General features: G+C 42.5%; 1 pseudogene across 1 annotated transcript; it reads left to right on the top strand.

Annotated features, from left to right (window-relative positions):
- The first annotated feature begins 2,855 nt into the window (after window positions 1-2,855).
- LOC309556478 lies at window positions 2,856-4,412 on the top strand (annotated as a pseudogene). The gene has a single exon. The product of its transcript is annotated as an uncharacterized misc_RNA (transcript).
- Window positions 4,413-10,147: the final 5,735 nt, after the last annotated feature.

The raw sequence follows: 10,147 nt of genomic DNA, 5'->3' as shown, positions 1-10,147 counted from the left end.
GGCCGGATGTATGTTGGGCGCACGAAAAGAACTTTAACAAAAAGAGTGTCTGAACACATAGCCAAGATTATTAAAGGCGATAAGGATCACAGTGTACCTCTGCACTTCAGGGAGAAGCATAACAAGGATCCATCAGGCCTGAAGTTTTGGGGTATTGACAGGATATACCCCAATTGGAGAGGATCTAACATGGTAAGGGAACTGTCACGGAGGGAGACCTATTGGATCTACCTGACAGATGTTCTGCAGCCGAGAGGTTTGAATGTAGAACTAGATGTGAATTGCTTCATAAGTGACTACTGAGGCATTCACAGGTGAGACCATCACATGTAGGCGGTCTCCTAGTAGTCCATCTCGGTATTTGGGTGTACCGGTGATATGATCTCTCTAGGCCATGATCTATTTATCCCCTTTGTTCACTAGCTTCGGTCTAATAATAATATTAATTACATATAATTTTTGATATTATATAATTTTTGATATTATATTATTTTAATTTTCATCTTAATATTAAGATTTTATTATAATATTAATAGTTGGTCTATTTTTTTATAGTGCATTAATATTATATTTATGTCCATTTTTAACATTTTAAGCACTGAATATGTTCAAAATGGGCATTAGGAGGCCAGAACAAGAAACTTTTTACCCTAGGGGAGGCATCAACACCCCGAGGGGATCTGGGCCTGTTTGCCATATGTAGGTGTATGTTACAATATGCCCAAGTGACACTAAGGCTTTTTTAAACATATATAGGTCATGTGGTGCACTTTGCACTTACACATGCAGGTAGATATCAGCAAATTTAGTGCATATTTAAGTACATATGACATTTGTTGGAGGTATTGTAACATATTGTCTGAACAAGCAGATTTATATGTATAATTGAGACCCAGATGGGCATATTAATATTTCAGCATTTGTGACACATATGGATGTTTACTACCTTGCACATGTAGAATTAGGGCAGTACTGTGCATGGTTAGTATAATGTGAACATGTTGTACAGTTTATATGCTGCCATCGGCCATCGATCTCTCCACACATAGATACAACGATACCGGGATACTGTGAGTGCGGCATTAATGGGCAATGGCAGTGAGAGGTTCCGATGAGATGAAGGTGGTAACACCGCTCATCACAAAGAAGCAATGCCGAACTGTCTCTGTAATCATTGTTCAATGTATCTCTGGTAAACTTGAAGATTTACTTCGAGTCGGTTCCTCCGCTGTCAGGCTGACCGCAGCAGTAGCGATGGCACTGAGGTGGTTAACGCCGAGCAGACGGACCAGATAAAAAGGGAGTGACGTGACCGCGCAAGCACGCCCTCCGTAGAAGTCTCTGACAAAGCGCGTTAGGGCGGTGACTTGCGCGGTCACCTTGGCAATGAGACGCTGTCCAGCACAACGATCGGCAACTTCCGGGACGCCGAAGAGCGCGCGGGAGTCCGGTAAGCGGCCGGCAGGCCTCGGATTGCCTTCAGAACGATATGCTGTTTTTATTCTATGTTCATGTGAGTGTAATGGGAGAAGGATTTTAAATATAGGTGTATTTTTTATCTGAACAATATTGCCCTATGTACACTTCTTATTCCTTCCTGACACGCATGACTGAGTTGGAGGACATTGCAATTGGGTCTGATTTCTTTGTATGCCGAGTCCTATGGAGATATGTGGTGTATATCAACTATGATGGGCTTGAGATATTCTGCTATCTGGTAAGAGTATTGCCTTTGGGTGGAACACTGTAACGCTCCTGCGTTTTACGTATGATGTGGATTTTCAGCTGCAGAAATATTCCGCTTCAGTAGTCATGTAGAGAAACGCTGAGACACCATTCCCAACTCTCAATGACTCATCATGTGTGGATGATCTCAATTCAGCAAGTAAATACACACACTCAATAAGATGTTTCCTAGAGTGACTTATGTATATAGTAACACAGTGATGATAGGCTGAAGAGACAGGTTGGGTAGAGATGGTAGATGACAGACACTTGAAAGGAAATGTTCTTGAAAGTAAGATAGTAGTAGATGCGATGCAGATAGGTTTAGCAATCATGTATGGTAGTAGATGACAGAGTAGCAGGTGGACATACAAGAGAGATCAACCCAGTGCAAGAACAGGTGGTAGTAGGCTCAAGAGCTAGCAATCTTAGATAATGCAGATGTAGTAATAGTCCTTAGTATGCAGAGCTAGATAGTGTAAGCTTTAGTATAAAGGTTATAGAGGTTTCCCCTGTGGGGTACTTATCACTAATAGCAATGTAGCAGAGGAGAGGTTCGGCAAGAGCGGATGATCCGGTAGCGGGATACAGGGATCAGCGCAGCGTGGTTCCGACAGCGAGGTATGCTTGCAAGCATGTGAGCTTCAAGACAGGTTAGCATCAAGGCACAAAGCAGTTTGAACGAACACATGTGAGTGAGAGCCGGCGATCTAAATAGCCATCCAGTCCGGCGCTCAGTGATGACAGCATCAGTCTTAAAGGTGTATGCGCACCTTACCAAAAGAGAATGGTGGGGCGCATACACTTATGAAAGAGTAATTAGGGTACCCAAAGGTACCAGAACATTACAAACACATGGTGTGGTGGAGGCTGACCGGCATCTGCTTTAAGTTTTTATATCTCTTCCTCATAGCCCTATCGGAACACTGCCAGGGTGATGGACTTTCTCTAAACTGGACTTTGCTGGTTTATCTTATGCATGGACTTTACATAAGGGAATTTATATTTTATATTGAGTTTTGCTATTTAGCGCTGCTTGTGTCTATCGTTTAGTGGTATGCACCTTGTTTACAGATCTAGTTGTCCCTTTACTCTCCTCTCACTGGACAGTACTAACAGAAACGCAATTTATGTTGTATACATGGAGGATAACTTTATCTGATTTCCAGGTTAATAAATGGGATAAAAGGTGTGCAGCCTTCATCAAGAATCAGGTATACATGTTGAAGGATTGGCTGCAATCTGGATATTCAGAACATTCCAATACTAGAGCAAAGAGAGGCTTAATAGACTCTGCCTTAGGAGCTGGGGGCGTGGCACTGGGGGCCCTAAACACAATGGATCTAGAGGTGCTCAGAAACAAGCTAGGAGGGTTGGCACAACATGTTGGGGAAGGGGTTAAGGTGCAGCTAGATGTGAATCATATCCTCGAAAACCTACAACATGCTCACATAGATGCTACTGCCTCAGTAGCTGAGGTAATGAAACAAAAATTCACAGGATTAATAGCAGGATTATCCAAGGTACAGGAAGAAATCCAACTTGCTTTACCTTCCACCCAGGTACAATCAGAATTGTCTCAGGACCTCAGAGTAATGATTGCCTCGTTTTCGGCAGGGCAATTTCCACTAAATTTAAGAAAACAAGCAGGTAGGGTAGTATCCAGGTTTGCTGTGAGTCATATGGATTGGTGGATGACTCAGTTCCATGGCTGTAAAAACCTGACCTGCACTGTCTCATCCCTGATTCCGGTTTCAGGGACTGAACATCGTGCATAAACCACAGTCAATTTGGGTACTATCCTATCGGACTCTACCATGTTACACCCCCGAGTCCATCATGATCTGATGGTTTATGAGTCCGGACAACCTCAGATGATTGATACTGATGGGTGCTGGAGAAAGGAAGGAGTTGTGTTATGCCAAGGGAAACAGGACAGGATCTTGAGACAGCAATGCTGGCACAAGGAAGGGTCATGTCTCATGGATGCAGAGGAATTGTCACAACCTTATTTAAAATACTTTGGGCAAGGGTATTGGTGCTGGTATCAAATGTCCAGTAATGCCCTATATTCTGCATACGGGTTGAACTGCACTCAGCGTGGTTCACTATCACAGGGAGTCTACTGTACATCTTTTCCTGTCCTTGGAATAGATATAGCAGGGACACAAGGACGTACCCCTATTACCCCAGAGAAAAGGCTTGATATTAAACCCAACACACCCATATGCCTATAGAAACTTCCTCTGCGATTTGGGACTGAGCTAAAAGCTTGGCTATTAGACTTTGGACAACAGTATAAGATTTTAAAAGTTTTAAGAGAGTCAGAGAAACAAGCCACTATACAATTCACTCATGATCAAAAGAGATTAATCCAAGTATCCCACGCATTAGACGGAGATGCTAAGGTTTCCTGGTGGGAAAGTTTATTCGGGTACAGTCCTAAAGCCACAGCTTTCCTAAATATTTTACTCCACCCTGTTATTGTCCTGATCTGTGTATCCCTGTTGCTTTTCCTGATGCAATTAATAATGTGCATTACTATCAGGAAAATGAACATCAAAGCTATAAGAATGTGTACCTCAACAAGGTATCTCCTCTTGAGGAACAAAGAGGCCACTAATGCCCCATACACACGTGCAGATTATCTGCAGACTTTTGTCTGCAGACTTACCAAAACCATATAATATGAGGTCAAACCTAAACACTTTCAATTTGTATGCAATCCGGCAGGCCCTTGCACTACATAGAAAAGGTAAGTCTGCAGACAAAAGTCTGCAGATAATCTGCACGTGTGTACGGGGCATAACTCAGAAACTAATCTCTGAAAAAGCCTGATCCAATCCAGACAAGTACAAAGAATTTACAGAATTAAGAGAGGACCCTAGAACAACATACTGCATTTTTGTTTCTGTTTTTTTTGTTCTTAGGGAGAAGCCTCTAAATTGGAGTCAGAAAGTGCAGTCAGGTTTACCTAAATTCTAAAAAAAGTATTTATTTATTTTATCAACTTTTTTTACTCTCTCCTTAATATTTGTGTACCTGACCTGCAAATTTTTTTCTCCATTTTCAGTGCAGTCAACAATAGACTTCAGGGCAACTATGTATTAGTGAATTTCTTTTAATACAGATTCAATGCTCTGTAACTATAAATAAAAATCTTAGTTGGAGCAGCATTAAATCTGTCATTTTTATATATTTTTTATTTGATTTTATTTTTTTTATATATTTTTTAATTTTTTATATTTTTATTTTTCATTGTTATTTGTATTATCCGTTTTGTTCATTTTTCATTACTTACCTATCTTTCTTCCTTTTCCTAGTTTAATATTATGCTCTCTAAGTTGTTCTTTTGATTTTTATCTTCTATTCTCTTAGATAATGTAACTAAGGCACCAGTCATATAATTCTTTGTTGTGAATTATAACATTCTTCCCGACTCCGCTTCAAGAGTCAGGTGGGAACCCACAGAACCATATTTAACAAACATTGAAACCAGGGTATCCCTGTAAATCCAGGTCTTATTTTATTATATTTTACATCCCTCAACCTGCCTACTGCTTTAACCCGAGCTTTACCTGTTAACATTATAACCCTTATAAGAAATAATCCTTAATGGCCACACATTCATGCACAACTGTCCGGAGGCCTTCCTTACCACCACCTGAAGAAGCAACAACGACCACCATGCCATAGCTTGAGACAAGGTGCAAGACTGTATTGAAAAATTAGGGTGCGCTGATAGGGGTAAAGCTGCTACCTGAACTTAAACCAAGTGAAATGAATGTTGAAAAATATAGGTGCGCTAAACAAGGTGTTAAGATGAATAACCAAAATAACACATATAAATCACAATTGAATAATCGTGCAATCACATCAAAGTGAATATATTCAGTGAACCAAAAGTGAACGTGGTCCAGTGCAAAAATTGAATAAAATCAAACAGACTATCGTTGGTTTTGGCACTTGTTTGATTTTATTCAATTTTTGCACTGGACCACGTTCACTTTTGGCTCACTGAATATATGCACTTTGATGTGATTGCACGATTATTCAATTGTGATTTATATGTGTTATTTTGGTTATTCATCTTAACACCTTGTTTAGCGCACCTATATTTTTCAACAAGGTGCAAGACTGGACTTTCCTTAACCATGTTGAAAAGTGCCATCTCGCGGTCCGATCCAATCTTTGCAAACATCACACAGCATTCCCTTGTTATGGGGCTAAAAGATGCCAGGATCCCGGAATCGATGTTAGAGTTCCACTCTTCCAAGGCAGAGGAGTGAGTAAACATCGCTGTACATGCACTCATGGTCTGGATGTGAGTTCTCAGAGACACCAGGATTTCTATGGCTTCTCAGTCTCAAGTCTATGTTGATGTGTTCATAAGAACAGATAAGAGTTTCGTCGTGTTCAAGAAAAGAAGTGGAGGCCGCAGTGGTGGTGGGGGGGGGGGTTGAACCTTCTGGGCTGTTTTAGGTGGGTACAATTTTTTTTTTAAATTCAAAGAATGAACTTCAGGGGGAAATGTAATGGAAATATTGAATTCTAATATTTTTATATGAAATGAACATCATATATTGAACTTTTTTGACTCCCATCTGTGTACCTGACAATTGCTTACAGCTGACATCATAAAACAAGCTGTGTTGTATCTAGACCAGGAAAGCTAGTTTTGTTACTGCTTTTTGTATTGTAGCTAGAGGCAATATCTGAGAAGGTCTTTTTAGCTAGAACTGGTTATCTGGAAAAACTTGTTTATGGTACCTATAAACGATGCTGGGAGGGAATCACCTGTGGGGGGCTGTGAGGAGGACTCAAAACCCTGATTTAAAAACCTGATCAACATGTTAACATTGAAAGGGGTTGGTTGGGGAGGTATATAAATATACAGCCAGAGCCCTAAAAAAATTCTCTATGGGCTGAAGTCTTTGAGCACAGACCTCCAGAACATCGGGAGGTCTATGTAAAGTATTACTTTTATTCTTATTAGTTTCTCTCTCCTGTAACTTTTCCATCTTGCAATTTGTCCTATAATATTTATAGCATTTGTATTTCCATTGTAACATTTTTTTATTGTATTATTCACTTACTTTGCAGTTCATTTTATTTAATGTTATTAGTGACAAGTTTCTCTTCTGTAATAAAGGTTTTCTTTTATTTAGCACAGTGGTTATTCATTATTAATATTCTTTTACTGCAAGAGATACAATAAGGTTGATATTAACATATAAAAAGGTGTAGATCACTTATTATATTTTTAATCGCAGAAAGGATCAAAGGAATAAGTGAGGTAGGAAAAAAGCAGCCATAACACGCACGACTGACGTAGCCCTATGTCACTTCACGCAGGAGGGGCTGCCTGCCGCAGTATAACTGGTTAAAAAAGTTGTAAAGGCAAATTTTTAAAAAGAAAGTTATACTTACCTGTATTTGACAAAGCGCGCCCTTACCCTCTCTTCTAGACAGTGGTGAAGCTAGACATTCTTTCACCCTGGGCAAAGACTCAATTCGGCGCCAACCCCCCCTTCATCTACTTTGTCAGTAGGACAGTGAACGGTGTCAGAAGAGCAGTGGCTGGTGTCATTAGGGAAGTTTACGGCAGGGCTTGACAAATTTGCTTTGAGTCTAGGAGCCAGCTAAAAAAAGTTAGGAGCCAGTACTTTTAGCGTAGCTTGGGCCGTCAGCACCCGGGGCAAGGAAAGTAATTTGCACCCCCTAACTTACAGCAGAGCAAGCAGCCAATAACCCCCAACGCAAGGCAATTGTCAGGGTTATATGTTGGCCGGAAAGAATGGCAATAAAAAACTATTATGGGGGAAAACATATCTGTCCTGTGTAACATCATCTGCCGGTGTGCATCTCCATACACTTGAAACATCTGTACACAGCCCTGCAATCTGTGTAGAAGCATTACCTTTGCAAGGGCTAGTGGCCATTGGCTAGCATGGTCATGTGACAGTGCTGACCAATAAGAGTCTCCTCTTTTGTCTTGGAAGAAAGAACAGGCTCTCATTGGTCAGTGCTGTCACATGACTACGCTAACCAATGGCCAGGCGCCCTAGCAAAGATTATGTTTCTACAGGAGGGGCGGATGATGTTCCACATCATCTGGATCGAGAAAGGACTCAGACTGCACTTGCAGCCATGGCCTTTGTATAACCACTTCAACCAGATGACGTAGGCACAGGGCCACCATCAGGGGGGGACATACCACACACATGTAAGGGGCCCAGGCTCCACAAGGCACCCATCGTCCTGAGCAGAGATATTACTATCTGCTACTGAAGGCTGGAGGAATGACAGCCATGGTAGCTACTTGTTTCTGGCCACCTCCCTCTCCACCAATTGCAGCAGGAGTGCAAACCAAGGTGTCTAATCAGCGGTGCCTGTGAGGAGCTTGACGTTGCCCCGGCAACCAGGAAGTGTGGTGGAGTGGCTGAAAGGGTAGAGGGTCTCACCGTCATGAGACAGCTCCTGGTAACCAGGAACAGGATTGGAACTAGGGGGAGTGGCATCTGCGGGTCTCATCTGATCTACTCCTCCTGCCACTCCCCTCGGCATCCGATCTCCTTCACATTACAAGTGGTAGAGCTGCAGACATTGAGGAGATTGGGTGACGGGGAAGTGACAGGGAGAGAAGATGGAATGAGACAGAGATCAGTTTCTCACATGCCACTGAGCTAATCCCGGCAACTGATAGAGGAGATGGGGAGCAAAATGCTGGAGAGGGATCAGAGGTAATTGTCAGGAAGAGCTCTCCTGTCTTCCTGACATGCCCCTCCAGTCATCAGCATGTACTGACAGGGCTCCCTTCTACCCCTTTTCTGCATCAATGTCCTGGCTCCTGCAGATTGCTGATGAGTGGCTGTGTTTAGGCACATGTAATAAGTGGAACTTTAGGTTACAGGTAGTGGCTGGACTATAGAATCTGTCCAGTCATTGCTTTGTGTCTATAGTCTTCATGCTCCCATCTAATCTCCCTCCACTATGCTTGCTGCTATGCTTATAATCTATGTGAGCCCCATCCAGTCTTCTCATCACTTTAGAGTGCTGCACAAATATTCCATGAAGGATACAGAATCCCTAATATCAAGTTTGGATGACATCACTGTGATTGCCTCAGGTCTAGAGAAGGGACTGTGGCTCTCATAGATTGCTGCATTTTATAAATTTACTGTGCAATTCTGTCACTCTGAAAATAAGCTTTTGCTACGATCACTTTCTGCTGATTTATCACTTTTTTCTGCTGAAGGGGCCCTAAAAAATAATAATTAAAAAAACTACTGACAACGTTTACTGCCCTACCGACATGGGATGGAGGAGGAGGACATAGGATGGAGGAGGACATGGGATGGAGGAGGAGGAGGATAAAGAATGGAGGAGGAGGGGGACATGGTGTCACGGTGCTTACCTTTGTTGGAGTTTGTAACGCAGAGATGTACGCTCACCCTTGCAGATATCCACAGTTCAAGGTGACCAGGTCAGAAAGCCACCTGGGCTGTGAATCTGTGCACAGGGGCTTGGCAGGGAAGATGCTCCAATAAGCAGGAGAGGCAGGAATACAATAGGAAGGGAAGTCCAGGAATAACAGTAGTCACTGGATGACAAGAGTCCGGATAAGGATCAGGAGATGGGATGAAGATAAGGTTGCAGGAACAACAAGGAGAGAAGTTAAGGATGGAAGCCGGAGTCAGTCTGGAACACACACTCAGGAAACAGGATCAAAGTCTGTCAAACAGGAACTATCTGGAACAAAGATCAATGAACTGACACTGCTTTAAGCGAGAGGCAGTGTTTTATAGCTTGCTTAATGACCAATTAGCTTCAGGTGGACAATGAGAGACAGGAGTATGCTCAGGTGAAGTCCAGCCCCCTAATGCTGCAGGCAATACCAGATTAACAGGACTGGATCCATATGAGCTGAAGTGTGGCTCAGAGGTAGGATAACAGGACAGAATATTAAAGTACACAGGTTAAAATCCCATGTCAGGTACTTAACGGCGACCACGCCTGGCTGTCTGTAAGCCATGGCAAGAACCGTGACAGTACCCCCCCTTTAAAGACACCCTCCAGACAGGAACAGGTTCTTTGCAGAGGTCTTTTATAGGATAGGCATTCGCAGCTTTTAATACTTCCTCAAACAACTTCAGGTCCTCCTTACGTACCACAGTGCCATTAGAAGCATATGTGCAGTCAGGTGAAAGAACTTCGTAGTCAGGTGAAAGAACTTTGTTGTCAGGGCAGGAAGTAATGAAGGTGCTTGCTAGAACAGGAGTTTCTTTGGAAAGAGGTACAGACGTTACTGGAGCTGGAGGAGGGGCTTCCACAGGAATATTGGTTTCAATGATTGCCATAGTCTGGGTGCCCTTTTCAGACACAGAACGGGGACAGGGCTGGCAGCAACCTTGGCAGTTTC

Source organism: Pelophylax lessonae (genome assembly GCF_965119305.1).
Source record: "Pelophylax lessonae genome assembly, chromosome: 5".
Taxonomy (NCBI): Eukaryota; Metazoa; Chordata; class Amphibia; order Anura; family Ranidae; genus Pelophylax; species Pelophylax lessonae.
The sequence above is the reverse complement of the archived record's forward strand: the minus strand, read 5'-3'. Positions and strand labels throughout refer to the sequence as shown.